This window comes from Nipponia nippon, unplaced genomic scaffold (genome assembly GCF_047370975.1).
Source record: "Nipponia nippon isolate SJK-2023a ecotype South Korea unplaced genomic scaffold, ASM4737097v1 scaffold_9, whole genome shotgun sequence".
In the NCBI taxonomy this organism is placed as follows: Eukaryota; Metazoa; Chordata; class Aves; order Pelecaniformes; family Threskiornithidae; genus Nipponia; species Nipponia nippon.
Window position 1 is genome coordinate 30,807,360 of NW_028262413.1, and position 17,527 is coordinate 30,824,886.

Here is a 17,527-nt window from a genome sequence, read left to right on the forward strand (position 1 = left end):
CTTCCTGCACTTAGACTAAATTATCACCTGAGAAAGAAAGAGCCTGTTTCTTTCGGCAGTCCCAGTGATGGAGAGCCAAGTACCTCAGTTCCTATAACTGGGCCAGCTCACTTTTCAGGGAAATTTAAGATGGAGACCTACCAGCTCAGTCTGTTCTCTCATGCCTTTATGGTAAGGATTTCCCTTTTTGGTAATGGAACTTTTTAATTGTGCTACTTTGCCACTATTTTTTCCTAAATCTCTGACTCAAGAGAGTCAGACATTAAAGGCTGCTGCAAAATGGTGTTCAAAATGTGCACCTCATTCTCCATTCACAGCAATCTGATCAGTTAAGCTGTTGGGAAGTTCAGCTTCATCTCAAACATATATGTATAGAATACTTCGCATTGCTTCCTGAGGTAGAATTAGGTCAGGGCAGCTATACCTTCTCAGTACCTGGGCAGGTTTTGTGTGGACTGTCACATTTCAGCATGTTACCACTTGTTACCTACTCCCTGAAGTACCACAGGTTTTGACGCTTGCGTCTTTATTCTGTGTCACTGCCTGGTAACATGCGATACTGGCAGAAATGGTGTCTGGCAATAGTGCTTTATAGATTGTATTGTGGTAGGCGCAACAGTGAGAAAACGACTATTAGTGATCCATGGACTAATTTTGTTCATGCTTTATTATCTGTGTTTGCTTGTAATGCAAATAGATGTACCTGGGTATCACATTCAGCAATGTATATTCTATATTTTCATAACCCAAGATATATCCAGATTTAACAGAAAATACTTATACCAAAACCCTGTATAGGTTAGGACTCCTTTGTAACTCTAGGATATTTGCCCTTTATATCAGACTTGGGACTTCTCTGCTTTTCGTGATTTACCAAAATAGTTATTCTGAGTAATTTTTCTTAAACAGTTATGTCAGTAGGCATCTCTGTATGAATCCCTTAATTTTGGATGAAATATTCCTTACTTGCACCGAAATTATCCTTTCAGTTAATTTCTAGCAGATAACAAGTGTTTCCAAAGCTAGGCACTGATTTTAATGACATGAGCTCCTTCTGGAAAATTAAGTGGGGACTGTGTGCTTTTAATTTTTATCACTAAATAAAAATACTTGCATGAAGAGCTGGCAGCTTTGTTGGCAAAGGGTGGAAGTAAACCCATCTCTTCTGCTATCTGAGATCCCATACCAAGCACCTGTCCCAACCCCTTCCCTCACTCCCATATCCAGCTCTGGGACTATTCCTACACTCATCTTGTAACAGGTGTTGGTCTAGGGAAGTAGCTTGACTCTGTGTACTTCAATGAGACTTATCTTCAGGCTAAGTGGTCAATTCATGTTTCCAGTTCACACTGCAGTTGGAAGGTTTGATTATACCATAGTTGAGATCAACTTGACTGTGTACTGCCTACTATGTGTAACAAGACCTCAGAAGTTGGAGTGACAAAGTTCAGGTGTCTCCACAGATACCCATTATCCTGACAAGCCCCTAAGCCTTTGACTGGAGCTTGGAGTGCTGTATCTTCATTGCTGCTGCAGCACGACAAGCCAAAAAAGGGAGTGTCTCGTTCTTCAGGCATAGGCACGCTCTTAATGCTACCCTGAGCAGAGATCCTTTCCTAAGTCATGTCCTTCGTATCTTTGGCTCTAAGCAGTTGCTAAGAAAAGGACATTGCTTGTTAGAAATTAAGAGGCTGATTTGGGGCAGGAGACAGCTCTTCAGCTTCTCAGATGTCCAAATATCCTAGAACTGTTGTTCACCAAAGTTGTACAAGCATATTAAGGTTTGCAGCTTAATTGAATGCAAGACCTGGATTTCTCTTTTTCTCTGATTTTACTTTCCACATTATATTTATAGCCACCACTAAAGATTTCTCAAAGCTTGTTAGTTATTCTGCTTAATTGCATTAAAGGGAAAATAACTGTGGGTTTTGGTTTTTTGTTTGTTTTGGGTTTTGGTTTTTTTTTTTCCCTTGATCTGATTTATAATTACTTAGTATGTCTACTGTGCATTGTACTGTCTACTTCACCTCATGTGTTTTTGTGTGCTGGCTAAAGTAAGTGAACGATACTTTTCCCTCACAAAATAGAAGCCTGCAGAAAACTGATGGTTAACAGGATCTGCTGTTAGCACCAAGGCCTAAAGAGAGCAGGTGAAAACTAAACCCTGTCCCCTGAGGCCAATAAAATAGCTGTTTGGTCCCCTGTGTGTAACCTCCTAATAACTTTACTGGGCAGCCTTAAGATCCCTTGGGGGCTTCTCTGCAAGAGCACTCCCTCTCTTTGTTCAGATTGCTTATTAAAAATGATTTTATAATGAAGTTGCCTCAAATAGCAGCTACTTTCCTACTTGTCCTTGAAGCACTGTTTGCCCTGGTGAAGAATCCGAAGACAACTATCTAGGGCTTTTCTCTTGTTCAAAACTTTTACTGAACTACTGCTAGACTTGCCTTTTTTTTTTTTTTTTTTTTCTTTTTTCCTGTGAGCCAAAGAAAACCTCTTTGTCAGCAGCTAGATATTGTACCTTTAATTCCCCTTTGAAGCCATCCCTGTAAAAAGTTTGTTTTGGGCGCCAGCATCATCAATTGATCCGTTTTATTCCCTGCCACACAAAACACTATGTCAGTGACTTGTTTGTTGCCTGAGAGAGAATGAATGTTGCCACCTTGTTGTGGTGGCCAAGTTATTGAGTTACAGGGGCATTGAAGGCATTGTCAAATAATGAAAAGAGGAGGGAATATTTTTAAAATCAGAAAATGTTTCTGGCTGGCTTGGGAGAAAGAGTACACAGAGCGACAATGCTGTGTGTGAATGTATGACTCCCATGATACGGATATAGATGGAAATCTGTGGATGCTCTGGTTCTTCCTGGTAGGTCTACAGCAGTGAAACATTTTCCCTGTAAAAGTTCTGCTGTTTGTGAGAGAGACTGGCCCTTTGCCCATGTGGAAGCAGCAGTGGGTAAAGCATTGGGAGAACTTTTTATTAGTGCATGTTTTATGCCCTCATAGAATAACTGGTCAGAGGTGAAACAAATTTGGTGCCTCTAATCTTCTGTTAGCTACCCAAAAGCTTGGCTTCTGCCTGGGCCCCAACTTTGGCACAGTTGGAAGGAACATTTCATTTTCTCTAAGGTTGATAGAACAGGCAATTAAATGCAGTGCCCTGGAAGTCCCATGGGGAACTCTATCTATTAGCTGCACTTGAAGCTAACGTCGTGTCTCTTCTCTGGTTCTGTTCTGAGTATATGGAGCAGCTTCTGTCTCCGTGGGATTTTTGGCTGCAACCATTAATTATTGACTTATTTTACTGTCAGTTTTCTGGTGAATATCTTAAGATAGGTTTTTCTGTGCCTTTATGGCAAAGTAGCATGCAAACTACAGCAAGGTAAAAAACTGCAAACAGATGAAAATTAATTTTGGCAAATGAAGACTGATAAGGATTTGCAAAATGAATCATCCAGTATTAAAATGTATGTATGTGTGTGTATGATGGATTCTAGTTCAGATACTTCTAAATTATGGTTACTTAGCAAACTCAATTAGACAAGGCAGAAGAAAGCAAGCTGTCTTAAATTTTGCAGGTCTTTATCTGGGGGTAAGTCCTCACCCTTTCCATGCCTCTCGTACATATTAATAGAGGTTACAAATCAATAAATTCCAATTCTGCTCACACTTCATTTCTTTTTCTGGTCTGTCCTGTAGAAGTGTACAAGACGGGCAGAGACATTCTCTTTCATCTTTAAAAAATTATTTGGAGGCCCATGTTTTAAGGAATGATGAAGTGTTGGGAGAGCATTGGGAGGTTTCTGACATTAGACACGTAAATTCTGTCAGAGTCGTTGATGGATATTAAGAGATTGTGGATGTGACTCAAAAATAAATTTAAACTGTGGACATAGACATTCGGAACGTCTGCAGTGTTCTCTTATACCCAAGTCTTGCCTTATAATTCCCTAGAAAGCTGTTCTTATGCTTTTTGTACCCTTCTCTTTTCTATCTATTAATACCTAAGGCCATTTGTCTAATGTTAGAAATACTGAATTAAGTCATGAACGTGCCTTGTGCCTTGTGCAAAGCACTCTAACAGAGAAAGCGTAGGACTGATCTGAGTCCTATTGCAGCTGCTTTAAGGATCCCTATTGGCTGAAACGTGCTTTGATCAGCCCTTAAAACATATTCTCTTTTTTCATTGTTGTTTTTAAAGTCTCCTGTCTTTAGAACTCTCACAGCCATTATATGAAGTTAATGTTTCCAGCTTGACAAGAACAGCCATCCACAATTTTGGTGTGGTCATTTGTTACAGAAGAGAACTGTGTTATGGGCTGGATGTAAGCTTCAACATATGTGATACTCTCCACACTCTAATCCAACTCTGAGAGCAGTAGAAGTTACTCTTGGCAAAGTCACGAAGTTAAATTTTTTTTGCAGTTTTTGAGTGGCTTGGACACCAGAAAACTGACAGATGAGACTTCTCCAAATCTACTTTTGCATTCTGGATATTTTTCAATGCAAACAATGTGAAAACAAATAGGAAGTGTTACTGCTCATGACTTTCCTCTTTAATATGCAGGCTGCATATTTTGGCTCTGAATAGTCCGAGTCTAGGCAGCTCTAACTATACGTACAGAGAAATACCAATACACTGGAAGCCTTTTGACTGCATCCTTTGCAATGGTTTCCTAAGAGATAATTGTACTTACTAAACAAGACTTCTTTAAGACTGTCAATTTGATTTAACAGTTCCTTAAAGTCACCTCAGTCTTTATAGACAGGTAAGTCTTTGTCTCTGTGAATGGATTGCTACCAAATACAGCAAAGTGTTGGGATTAAATTAGGATTAAAATTAGGATTAAAACATGGTCTTTAGGCCTGATTGCCCATTTGTTCAAAGATCAAGAGCCAGTGTTTTCCCGAAGTAGATGGTTTATTCCCATGGACATAAACACTGCTACCTTTTTTCACACATTGAGAAGAATCTGTCCTTAGACCTTTCTGCTCACATTCATTTCACTTCATGGCATTGTTTCTTATAACACAATATTGCATTTTTGTTGTAGTAAGGCTGAATTCTAATGATTCTAAAGCAAGCTCAGTCATATGGACTTCTCCAAGGTTGGTATCTGAACCAAAAAAAGCACATTTTATTATCTGAATTTTGAAACCAGGGACTGATTCCATCATTCCTAATAGACTCATTTATTTGACAGTGCATTGCTAGGCTTGTGCAGTCATTATTCTGAAACAACTATTGAACCTGAAAAGGGCTTTTTAATGTATGTTGATGGCTAACCTTATTAGGACTGTAAAAATATTGGAAATTTTTGCAGCCTTTCTCTGAGAACATCAACCTGGAATTATTTAAATGTTGAGCCCAGCCGGGAACAAAATTTCATGCAGACAACATATAAGGCAGCTCCTTATGGCAGATCAGGGAGTCACTCTAACTCATACTGAGTAGCTTGTTCTTAATCTTATGGCCAAATGCTGATGGTATTTGTAAAGCTTTTATTTTAAAAGCAGTTTGGCTTGTCAGAGTTTTTTCCCCCCCCCCCAAGTCTCCTAACATGATGAAGTACAGTAATTAATGCTCACCTAAAAAGGACAAAAAGCCTCAAAGGGCAGTGTGGGTCAGTCTAAAATTTATGGTTGAAAAGTAGGAACAGAAACAGATTAGCCCAAAATTAAATAGAATCCTGATGGAATTTGAGATACAGACTTTTTAAAATTCAACTTCTTTTTCTTTCTTCCTAACAGTTGAAAACTTTTTAGGTATATTGACAAAATGCTTCGTCTGTGTGTATATTGGTTAATTGGGGCGGGGGGGAGCAGGCAGGGAGAACAGTGCAGACAGCTTTTCAGAAATCTTGCCAGATATGAGTTATAGTTAAGTGGGAGTACAGGTGATTCTTGGGTTTTGTATGGATCAAAAGGTAGTGACAGATACTTCGGTTCGAGTTTCTCAGTACATAAATGCCATCTGCATTTGCGTTTGTAATTAGCACGAGGGGTGGGAAGATGGTCATCTGCTTACCTAAACTGTGCTTACATACAAGTTGCTTACGCAAAATTCTTCATTAAACTGTGAAAGACTCAGAAAACATGGTGCCTGGTGTCATTTTAGTATAGGGGGGTAGTTGAATTTCCTGTTGTATTTTAATAGTTTTTTCTCAATTTAAAGCAGAAGAAGAAATATAGCATTTTCATGATACGACAAAACAATTTTTCTGTAATGCCATAATGATTTCCTTTCAATTAACTGTATGTGCACTATAAAAACGTGGTTAAAATATGCATGATTTGGCATATACAGATGTGCTTATTAGCACACATGGAAATAAGCATCACAATATTGAAATAACTTTTTTCTAAACATGTTTTATACAGAGAGAGAGAGACAGAGAGGGAGTCAGTATTAGTAAGTACCAAAATTATATCCTCCAGTCTGAATATCTTTGAATTCCAGTGTGAATATCCTTTGCTACTTTATCTCTTGCTATTATAAGACACTATAGTTGTAGAACCTAGCTTTGATCTTTAACCCCAATGCAGTCACCTTGCCTTAAATTGCTGTATTGTCTGGGTTTGGATTCACTGGTCACTTTATCAAAGGAATAGATCTCACCTAAACAGAAGTTACAGTTTAAAGGGATTTCAACTGGGACTTCAGGAAGCTTCCTGTCTCAGCCTTATTGCCATTAATGGTAAAATCCTTGACTTGAATGGAAAGAGAATTGAACTGTCACTGAGTTATTGTAAAAAATATAAGCAGTAAATTAAACAGGAAGCCTTGACAAAGAGGATGATGACTTTGCTGCAAAAACTAAGACTGTTGTGAGACCTTTTTGCTATCTGCCGTAGCTTCCCCTGTGTCTATGATAGGTTTGTGTTTAAGGTTAACATAAACTATCAGTTGCGAGTTGTAGCAGTGTGACTGGCTGAACAACAGACTAGGCACACCCTCAAAGCAATTTCCTCTCTTTCCTTTTTTTTTTTTTTTTTTTTTTTTTTTTTTGAGGTGTTTACCATTGACTTCAAAAGCCAGTTCACAACAGTGGTGGTGTTCTTGCAGTTTTCTGGAAATTCAAATTAGGCTTTATTTAATCTCTATGCAACAAGGGTAGGGAAACCTCTGGTTTCAGAAGCCAGTATATGACCAAAGCCATTTAGTGATTTCCTTTTAGATATAGTCATCAGTTGATAACCATCCTTCCCACCAATGTTTGTCTGAAGAACTGTTTCCTTATCTTTGTTACTGTTACCTAACTGATATGTAGGTGTGATACTTGCTAGCTGCAAAGACAACTTTAACAGATAAGGCAAGTTTCCTGTTTGAACTCTTAACATTTCTTTCACTCTGACCCATTTTTCCTTTTCCCTCCCTATATTGCCAGGTTACTCCAGAGTTATGGTCCTTCAAGTAAGAGTGGAAGTAAAGGGGTCATCCAAAACGATGATTTTACGTGCTGTTTGAGGACATAAGGGTACTAAAGGCTGGCTGAAAATAATTTTCCTCTTAAACAGAGCTTTTGATATTTCGAAAAATATTTCACTGAAATAGTCTCAGTTTTTTTCTGCAGTTTTTAGGAAGAAGGTAAGAAAACCCCTTGTTATCTTAGAACAGGGCGAGTAGTCCTTCACATGGGATGGTGGCGATGTGACTTTAAGAGCTGGCCTAGAAACAAGGCAGTTCAGGTACTTCAACCTTAAATTCCCACGTCCTGTTAACACGACTTCACCGTCTCACTGTCAGCTGTTTTGAGAGTAGATTTTAGTATGAAATCCTGTCCTTGATGAAGCAGTACTGTACCTTCCTCTGGAATATTTCATCTTTGACAAGCAAACAATGTTGTCATCAAAAAATCTCCAGCCATTTCTAACAGGGAACCTTAGAAAAGAGACACAGAGAACCTTGACTTGGGAACAAATAGTCTGCAAACTTACTAATATTCTTTGTGAAACTGATACCTGGCAATCCCAGTTTGCCAAGAAAATTCCCCTTACTGCATGTTAATTTGCTGCTTTTCACTGACGTTGGATGATAGTCACTCCAGGTAGGAACCTATCACTTGTTCTGCAAATAGACTGCTTTCCTCACTCCGGGGTTAGATCTGCAGTTAGACTATAGGTCCAGCCTAGTAAGTGGTATTGTATTCTGATAAGTGCAAGACTGAGAAGGCTTATGAGTAGCTACTTATTTTCTTGACTCAAGGTATTGAGTTCCTGGTCTTGAAATCACAAAGCTGAGCATATGAATGTGATTGACCTTTTACTATATGTTCTGGATAAGCAACAAAAGACTATCTACGTATCTATTTCTAATGTATTGTGGGTGCGTATAGATTGTTCAGTAAATCTTATGTGTTCTGTTGTGTCAGATTTGGCTTCTATATGCAAAATGACTTAATGGCACTGGCGTAGTAAGCCTCCGTGATGCTTCTCTCCACATCAAACTTGATAGTGCTCTTTTTGACAACCTAGGTCTATTCAGCAGTTATAAATTGAATGAGTAAATGTTAGTTTGACATGGACCCCTCCCACTGGTGGGATTTGGGCAGTTGTTGAGAGACTTTAACATCCACTACAAAAGTCTGTAGTACCTGTATCATTCCATTCTCCCTCTTCCCTTTCCTCTCCCTTTGCTAATCCCCATGCAAAATCTTTCTCCTAGGCACTTGTCACTAAAAAATGGCTCTATTTCTAAATAGATAAATTACCAAAGTGCAAATATAACTTGCCCAAAGCCAAAAGAAAAAAAAAAATTAATTCAGTAAGCTAGCTCTGAGTGACATACCCAAAAATAACCATTCCCTTTATTAGGTTAGTTCATTGCTGGATAATAAATCCAGAAAAAAGTTTTTAATTGACTATTTAAGTAGTTTTAGCTCAAGTTAGTCTTTTATGCTTTTAGCTTCTGTTATTTTCCAGTTTGTAATCACTGAACACAGTTAAATGGACAGCCCCTTTGATGGGTTTTATGTGCTTGCTACAGATTTGCTTCCAAATAGTTTTGAGGTTATATTTCTATTATGATTGTTGTTATTCTTAGAGCTTTAGACAGATGGAAGGAAAAGGAAAGGAGAAGCAAAAAAAAAAAGAGGAAAGGATGCAGTTAGTATTTACCTAAAAGCTGTGTGCTGATTCGATATATTTGCACCTATTAGGTAAGAAGAGAAACAGAAGCTTCAGCTGAAGTAGGTGATCAAATTGTGTATAAAGGAATGGCAACAGGAACTAAATGATGGCAAATTTTGTATTTGATCCATTAAAGCTCTTAAACTTCTGTTTCCTTCCAGTGAGATCGTAACTCATCACGCCACTACCTACATGCATCAAGCTAAGCATGCCCAAATTACAAGATTAGAGCAAAAGTAGTTTGTGTCTTTCAAAAAAGCACTTCTAGGATACTTCCGGTAGGAATCTGCATGTAATAGCAACTACTAATTTAAATCAGATGCTGTCCATACTCTGAACGTATCATATTCATAAAAACATCCTTTTTCTTTAAAGGCTTCGCTTTCTACATGAAGCCTTCACTTCTTTAATTGTTGCACTCTTGATTTTCCTCATGAGACTTTTCCCATCGAAGAGATGATCAAAGACAGGTGCAGTAACACAAAGAAAAAAGTTGTGTGCCTTTTGGAATCAGTAGAAGAACTGCCCTTGGTTTTAGAGCCAGAAGGTCCTGTTCATTGCAAAGGGGTATAGCTTCTCCTTTACGCTCACAGTGGTACAGCATACTGTATTTAGTTGTTTTTCACTGATACCCGTAGGTATTAGCTTCAGTAAGGAAAGAAAATAGGATCTTATCAGACTGTTTGCCAATACAGTTCTCCCAAACCACCCCATCCATGTGTGTTAGCTCTCTCTACTTTTCGTTATCAAATGCAGTGGTCATGTCCTTTGATGCTTTTAAATGAATTTCCAAAAACATTTTTATTCCAAATGTTAAAAGAGATAAAAATAATTCTATTAGCTGTTGTATTTGATCCTTCATTGGTTATTTAATATAAATGTGAATCCTTAACTTCTTGATTTTTAGTTTGTTTCACAGATGATTTTTGTGTGTGAGTGTGCTTAGTGTTGAGAAAAGTATTTCCATTTCATTTCTAACCATGTGTTTTCATGGAAACAAGCTATCTATAACACATTGTATTTCTATGAAAACACAAACTTATTAAATGTCAAGCAGTTTATGTTTTCATGGCAGTCATCTTGAAATTGGCACATCCACTGTGTCAGTGTTTTATGATGTAAGCTTAAAACTGTCAGATTGTCAGTGTTCAGACATGAAAAGGCCTGAAGTCTCGCACATGGAGGAGGAGAAATTAGGCTCTTGTCAATTAGCAGGTGGTGGTAATTTAGGCGTGTTTGTTTGAGGCTTGTATTAAGATAATAGAAACTCCTTAGTCTGAGTATCCTCAAATATTTAAGCTGATAAAGAGGTGGCATCAGTGTTGAAGTCAGTCTCATTTGTGCTTACTAAGGGCTGACTATAAATATCAGGGTTGCTGGTGGAGCTTGAAGTGTCTTTGCACATTTAACTCCATCACTCCGCTCATGCATTGCAGAAATAGCTTTAAAAAGCAAGGAAGCTGGAATAAATGGCTCCACACAACTGTACATACCCTATGCTACTGGAGCTGACGGATCTTAAGGACTATAGCAAGGGTTTTGGCAATGCCTAACCATTTGGGAATTGTAACTGCAGGTTCATGGGTCACATTGTAACAGGCTGAAAAATTACTTTCAAAGCAGACTGGCTCCTAGAAGAGGCAGCAGAGCCTACTAGGTAGGCTTCTAGTAAAAAAGTCCTATGTCAGTAAGGTAGGGCATGTTGGATGAGCTGTAGTTTATCAGTAGGTGATCCTTGTTTTATGGAAACTGCACTGACATCAAAGCCCGTCATTGCTCTCCTGATAGGTGTGGTGGGCATCAGACTGTTAAAGAAAAGATTAAGGAAGTATGTGATGCACATGGAACAAAGATGATGCAAAGGTCAGAGTAAAGAGAATTTTATCTTCACTGACTAAGACAGGAAATACTTGTACAAGAAAAGTCCTTTTAGGCCTCCTGCCCCCGTCATTCTTGCACTTAAAAAAAACACAACACTATCGCCTTACTGATCTTGATGTTTCCAGTATATATGGGTTAAAAGGCAGTAAAATCAAATTTGCTTCTATCATGCTGTGCTATATTTTATAATATAAACCGATGTTGATCATATGGTTTAACTGAATAAAACTCTTCTTAGAAATAGCTCATTCTTCACATGCAAAAATTTTCAGGAGTAATTTGCAGGTATGAGTGCAGTTGCATATATTACCCTATCACATTAATGCAAATAATCAGGAAAAAAATAGCTATTTAGTTTATTTATTATCTCTATAGGGAAAATGTACACATATTTTATATGCACATTTCAACTATATTTCCTCTTCTTGCGATAGAAAAGCCTTTAATACATTTCTCTACAATGAATTTTAAGTTTCACAGTGGAATTAACTAAATGGTTTGGTTTGAACCCTAATGGATGGGATTTAAATCCAGTTTTCACATCACACAGGAAATGTCTTGCAATATCTTTTTGACTCTACTCTGTGGTTGTCTCTTCTGTGCAGCAAAACCAAAGACAATTTCTCATCGTTGGAAAAAGTTGTACCACTTGACTCAAAGTAGTATGGATGTTCTGAGTTCCTTACGGAGAGTTTGCCTCGCACCTGCTCATCTTTCAAACTCTCTCTGAGGGTTATTTGTCCACACTTGTGCCTATACGGAATCTCACGGGGAGCTGTGAGAAACCCCAGTTTCCTAGTCAACCCTCCGTGGCTGCTGGGATATCTGTGTAAGACCATGGTTCTTCCCTTCACGGATCAAATTGCAGAACTTGATTCTTTCATGAGCATCACTTACACATAACTTTCTGAGTTCTGTCCTTACGTGTATCTCCTAGCAGCTCAAACTATGGTTAATGACAGACATCCACCTGGTGACAAGTGTAATGATTCATGAAATCCTAGCCCTCAGGGCACATGCTGGTTATTTATTGTTACACACAAACACAAAGCAGATGGAAAATTTATCACTTTCAGATTTAGGTGACTGAAATGGGTGTTTGATTATCTGAAAGAGGTAGTGAATGTTTATAGACATTTGCGTAACAGCCATTTTTCATCTTACTGCTAGACACAGTGGATATGTGAAACTGGCTATGGTTCTGCTGCAATTGCCAGTATTTTTTTTTGAGTGTTGACCTATGTGTGTAACTGTCATGGGTATTGTACCACGTATTAGAATACAGGTGTGGTGGTATGAAGCTGTCATCTAATTTTAAAGGCGGGATGAAAACTATAGAAGTCGTGCTGAGCCATGATGTCATAAACTTTGTACTGCTTATACTCTGTATTTGTACTGTGATTTTTTGCCAGTTAGAAGCAGAATAATTTTCCGATTTTTCCCCAGAACAGGTTTTCTCTCTGTGTTCTCTCTTACATTAACAGCATAACAGAAGGAAATTATAAATTCTTAGCCTTACCCACAAGCCAGAGGAAGATTTACTGGAGATGTATCAATACCTGTTTTTATTCACGTTGATACACTCTGTGCAAACTTCTTAGTGCATGTTTATAATTCATTCATAGCTGAACTTGGGATAGACCGAGTGTAAAGACTCCAGTCTGGAGCACTGAAGTGTGCAACTTTACGAAGTTGTGCAGATGAAAGGGAGCAGATCTCTACAGCAGAGTACTTGACACAGAGGATCTGACATCCACACTATACCTGTTTCAGGGTTGGTCTATTTGTTGACTTTAGAGTAGATCTAGTCCGGTGGCATGAAGCCTATTGCAGCTGGAGTGAATTACATATTGTCTGGGAGTGCATCTTTCAGTTTAGTTTCATTGGAAAGGAATCCCTTTCATGCACTCTGAGGCCACTCTATGATGCAAACCAAAACATAGCGAAGTGATGGGGAAGAGCTGCTTCGAAAGCTTACTCCTGATCTGAGCTAAAACGCTGTTGGAGACACATGCTAAAAAGCTGCATGTGTGATTTCTGAATGGGACTAGAAATTTTCTAGCAAAGCAGTGTTTGCAGTACTAACTCTGCTAAAGTGCCTGTGGCAAGTCTCCTTGCTTTCCTCTGGCCTTCATGTTGTCTCTGAAGCACGACTGCTGCCCATTTCAGTCACATCACAGGGACAGCTGACTCCTCCGCTTCTCCAGAAGCCACCCGTATGCACAGATGCATGGTGAAGTGAATAGGTTTGTGAAAGGACATCGTCTTCTATAATTAGTAATCTTTTAGCATTGCCCCTGTTCAGAAATAACTGATGGTTGGAGAATGCTCTTGATATTGTTCTTCAGTTTGTAAAGGAAAGTCAGTTTGATCTTCCATTTTTTCTTTCTATTTCTATGTATAGTGTATCCAGTATAAGAACCTGGAGTTCACTCCAGTATGTAAGGAAGTGCTGGAATTCAGTATTGGTAATATTATCATATACAGAGAAAACGTTTACTGGGGTAGAGGGGAGAGAGGATGTTGTGCCCCTTGCACATCATGAAAATGGTCACTGAAATGCAGCTTTTAATGCTCTTCTGTATTATTTTTATACGGATTTCAGGACCAAAAGCTACATTGCTCATTATGGTGTCTGTTGCTTCCATTGCTCATAGCAATGGAGATGCATGAAGAAAAGAGGAAAACAAGGTGTTCTATAAAGAAAAGTTTTCCACATGGAGCCCAATTCTTTTGCAGGTGTACAGGTGCAACCTTTTTCTTGTCGTTATCTATGCACATATAGTCTCTGACTCAGAGGTTTTTTTGGCAGTTCAATGTACTGCAGTAAAGCTTTCACTGGCTTCACTTACTCACTCGAAATTAGCCCTAGTAAATACTAACTTGGTGTGATTTGTTACAGTGCTGACGTGTTGCTTGGCTGAGTAACTTGTAAAAAGACTGTGATAATTAGCTCCTAAAAGATAACATTTTCTTTCATATTTGAATATATGGATTGTCATTTGCTGCCAGGCTCTGCGTAAGTGTATCAGTAGTTCCTCGCAGTTGTCTCTCTGGTACTTTGAACAGCTCAGCAATTGCTAGTGCCTTCATGCGTTTGCATGTTCTTGGTGAGCTAAAAAAGCATGTTCCTACCCTGCTTTTTATATAGTCTTATATAGAAAATGGGGCTCCAGAATCTCCTCAGATTCTAGGACACGTTTTCCTCTGAGTCACTGTTTTTGTTCTGCGTCAGTGCCAGTTCATTCTCTACAGTCAGTAAACTTTGTTTCTTCACCCTGAAAGTATCTAATAGTATTAGGCATTGGTTATTTATGTTTAGGTCATCATAACTTCGGCGTTTCTTTTGAAGGTTTAATCTAAACATTGCTGTCCTTTTCTGTCATTATTTTAATAGTTCTGTTTGTTGGCACTGGTAAGTGTTTCCTTTTCCTCCAAGTCTTCATTCTCAATTGAAAGGGGAAACCCAAGCAGAGAATGCATATGTTTTTTCCCAGATTTTCAATATATTATATTTATCTAGCTTTCATCTTGTTTTTCCAGACTCTTCTGCAGACGTGTTGTTATTAATGTGAATGAGAGGGAGTCATGGACAATGACCTTATTGTGGCTGATATGTAAATGTGGTAGTCTGTGGGTTTGTTTCTTTACATTTGCGTTTTTAATGTTATATTTCTTGTTTGTTTAAAAATACATTTTAGAGAATTTAAAAATATGAAAAACCCCTCACACTGGAAATGTGATGATTTGGCTGGGAAGGCACTAACAATGATGGTTGGTGCAACCGAGAATTTTATTTTTCAGTCCTTCACTTACACAAGCCAGTACTGACAGACCTTTAATTTACGTTGCTAGCATAGAGATATAGCCACAAGAACTGCTCTGTAATATCCTTTTAAACAGTATTTTTCGTCCACCTATAATGAAAGGTGTCTGTTTCATATTGCTGCCCATTCATCATTCCTCGGACACCTGCTGCCTCAGTCAGTTACTTCTTAAATCTGAGTTAACCTTCTAATGTGATCCTGCTCTCCTTTCTTCCTTGCTCAAACCTATTATTCCATAAACTAAGCTGTCCAACATGAGTCCAGTCACCTGTGAGCACATGGTGTAGGATTTTAACATCTATCGCTTGTGCTGGCTGTTCCTTGGAGCAGTAGATTTTCACCACATCTTTATGAACAGAAGAGCAAAGTACCTAACTAACCTGAACTATTCATGATGTGCTCGTGGGTTTGCTTTACGTTTTCCTTCCCTGGCTTTGGACTGCACGTTGTTCTCTAATTCATTCTGCAGTCAAGAATGGAACAATTAGCCACAAACTCTCAAGCTCTGGCAGATGATTAATCAAAAAAAAAAAAAATCAACTTTGGCTGAGAATGCTACTCTATGAATTATGAGCTGGCTGTAAGCCAGGGAATACTCCTATTGTCCGCTGTATAGACAGCCCATCCTTCCTTGACTCAAGTGCAGCAAAAATCCTAAGTTTTTTCATCTAATAGAATTTTAACCATTATGTTATTAAGGTTTTTAACTCCTTACTGCAGTGTTTCTGATTCTCTTTTACGCCAGCTACCATGTAATCCTCAGGAAAAAAAAAAAAAATCTAGAATTCCTTTGTATGTCAGTATAATTTGGCAGTTGACGGGGGAGGTGGTAAATAAAGTTTAAAGCATTTAGGTAAACAGCTGCCTTGCAAAATCTTATTGTTATAATTACAAAGATTTTAATTAAATATGTGGGCCACAAAAAATTCCTTTGTAGGCCACTGCCAGTGATTGTGAATCAGTTCCCAACTGTGCTTTGGTATTGACACATACCCAAGTTTCTGTGAAGTATATATTTATGTTACTTTTATACTCTTTTTTTTGTAATGTTTTCAGAGGCCACTGTCCTATGCCTTACCATGGTCCCTAGCCAACAGGCTGAGTAACACTTGGGCGATGGGGTTTTTTTGGTTGTAGAGTATTAGTGATTCCAAAAGAACTTGAATGACCTTAACAATTACCTGCTGCAAATGTATTTATTTCTGGGGGAATGAATTACGGCTTTGCTTACTAAACGCAGTCTAGTTTGCTTACTAATAAGTATTATAAACCACTACTCTGAACTTGGATCTCTCAGCTCAGGTCTCTCAAAGTCTTTCTGAATGGCAATGCAAATCTGTAGTTCTGCTAGCTGGAAACAAGTATGATTTCCATGATGAGCCTAGACAGATTCCGCGCCCGCCCCCCCCCCCCCCCCCCGCCCCGAAAACACTGTAATGAAACCCATGCTACATAAAACCTGTTTTCGCTCTGAGGAGGAACATCACTGTGTCTGCTTCTAATAATTACGTAGCTCTACTGGCACACAGATGCAATTGTTTTTCATTCATGAGCAAAAGGATTGCTAGAAAAGTGCTCTATCCCCAGTATAGGGGTGAAAAACCAGAGGCATTACATAGGGGCAGGAGCCGCGGTCTGACTTGTGTGCTTTTCAGCTCTTTACTGGATGATTGCTGATTCCAAGATTGTCATTTCCAAATTAAATCTTTAAAAAATAAAAATAAAAATTGCCATAGGTAAATGGAAAAATAATCAAAATAATCAAAACATACAGCAAATCTCCGGAGCAGTAATAATTAAAGTTGTTGCCAAGACTTTTCACAGTGTTCTGAAATTTTCATTAACACTTTATTTCATTCCTGATCAGCACATGGTGTTTAGTCCATTTCAAGACTGATTCAGTGGGCTTCCAGTACAGGAGCCATAGCTTAGATGAGTGCTCATTATGAAGAGGTTCATGTAGGTCCCACTTAGTGTTTAAATTGACTTTCCAACTCATATTTCACATTAACAATTGAAAGGATTAATTCAAAGGACTCAATATTGACTATCAAAAAAAAGTAGTCAAGTATAAATTAAAAGATATTTTGTAGTAACTTGATCAGTCTTGGCATCAGCTTAGCTGTTGTTATCTGTAGCTAAGCTAGAGTAACTGATGATGGGGTTTTCCAAACCTTTCATGCACATCTCTCAGCACACAAAAATAATTCCCATTAAAAACAAAAACAAAAACCCCCCCAACCAAACAAAAAGAAACACAACAACAAAAAAAAAAGACAAAAAAAACCCCAACTGGTCATAAACCACAGTGTCTCAAAGGGGACACACCTGCCAGTAAAGACCAGTCTGTCTTTTGGGAGGCTGTTGGTGGCACAAGTTCATCTGAAAAATGACAAATGCCAAAGTTTGAGCAGAATCTGTCCATATGTATAATCATATCTAGGGTTGCCCTCATTACCGTCAGAACCAAGTACTTCACAATTTTTAGTATCTCAAAATCTGAACAAGGTAGAGAAGCACTGTCATCTATAGAAGGAGAACCAAGACATACAGAAACTAAAGCGATACAAATCCTTTTCCAGCTCCCAGCTGTGGTATTGTGTGAATGTGCCCTAGCCCCCTTCCAGCAAAATCAGCCCAATTAGCCCTGGTCAGCAATTCTGCCTGCTTAATTGTTTTTCCATTGTA

The 17,527-nt window shown here is 38.4% G+C and overlaps 1 protein-coding gene across 1 annotated transcript in view; it reads left to right on the forward strand.

Annotated features, from left to right (window-relative positions):
* The window catches only part of RORA (RAR related orphan receptor A), a 391,671-nt gene that overhangs the window by 274,575 nt on the left and 99,569 nt on the right, over positions 1-17,527 (forward strand). The window lies entirely within an intron of this gene.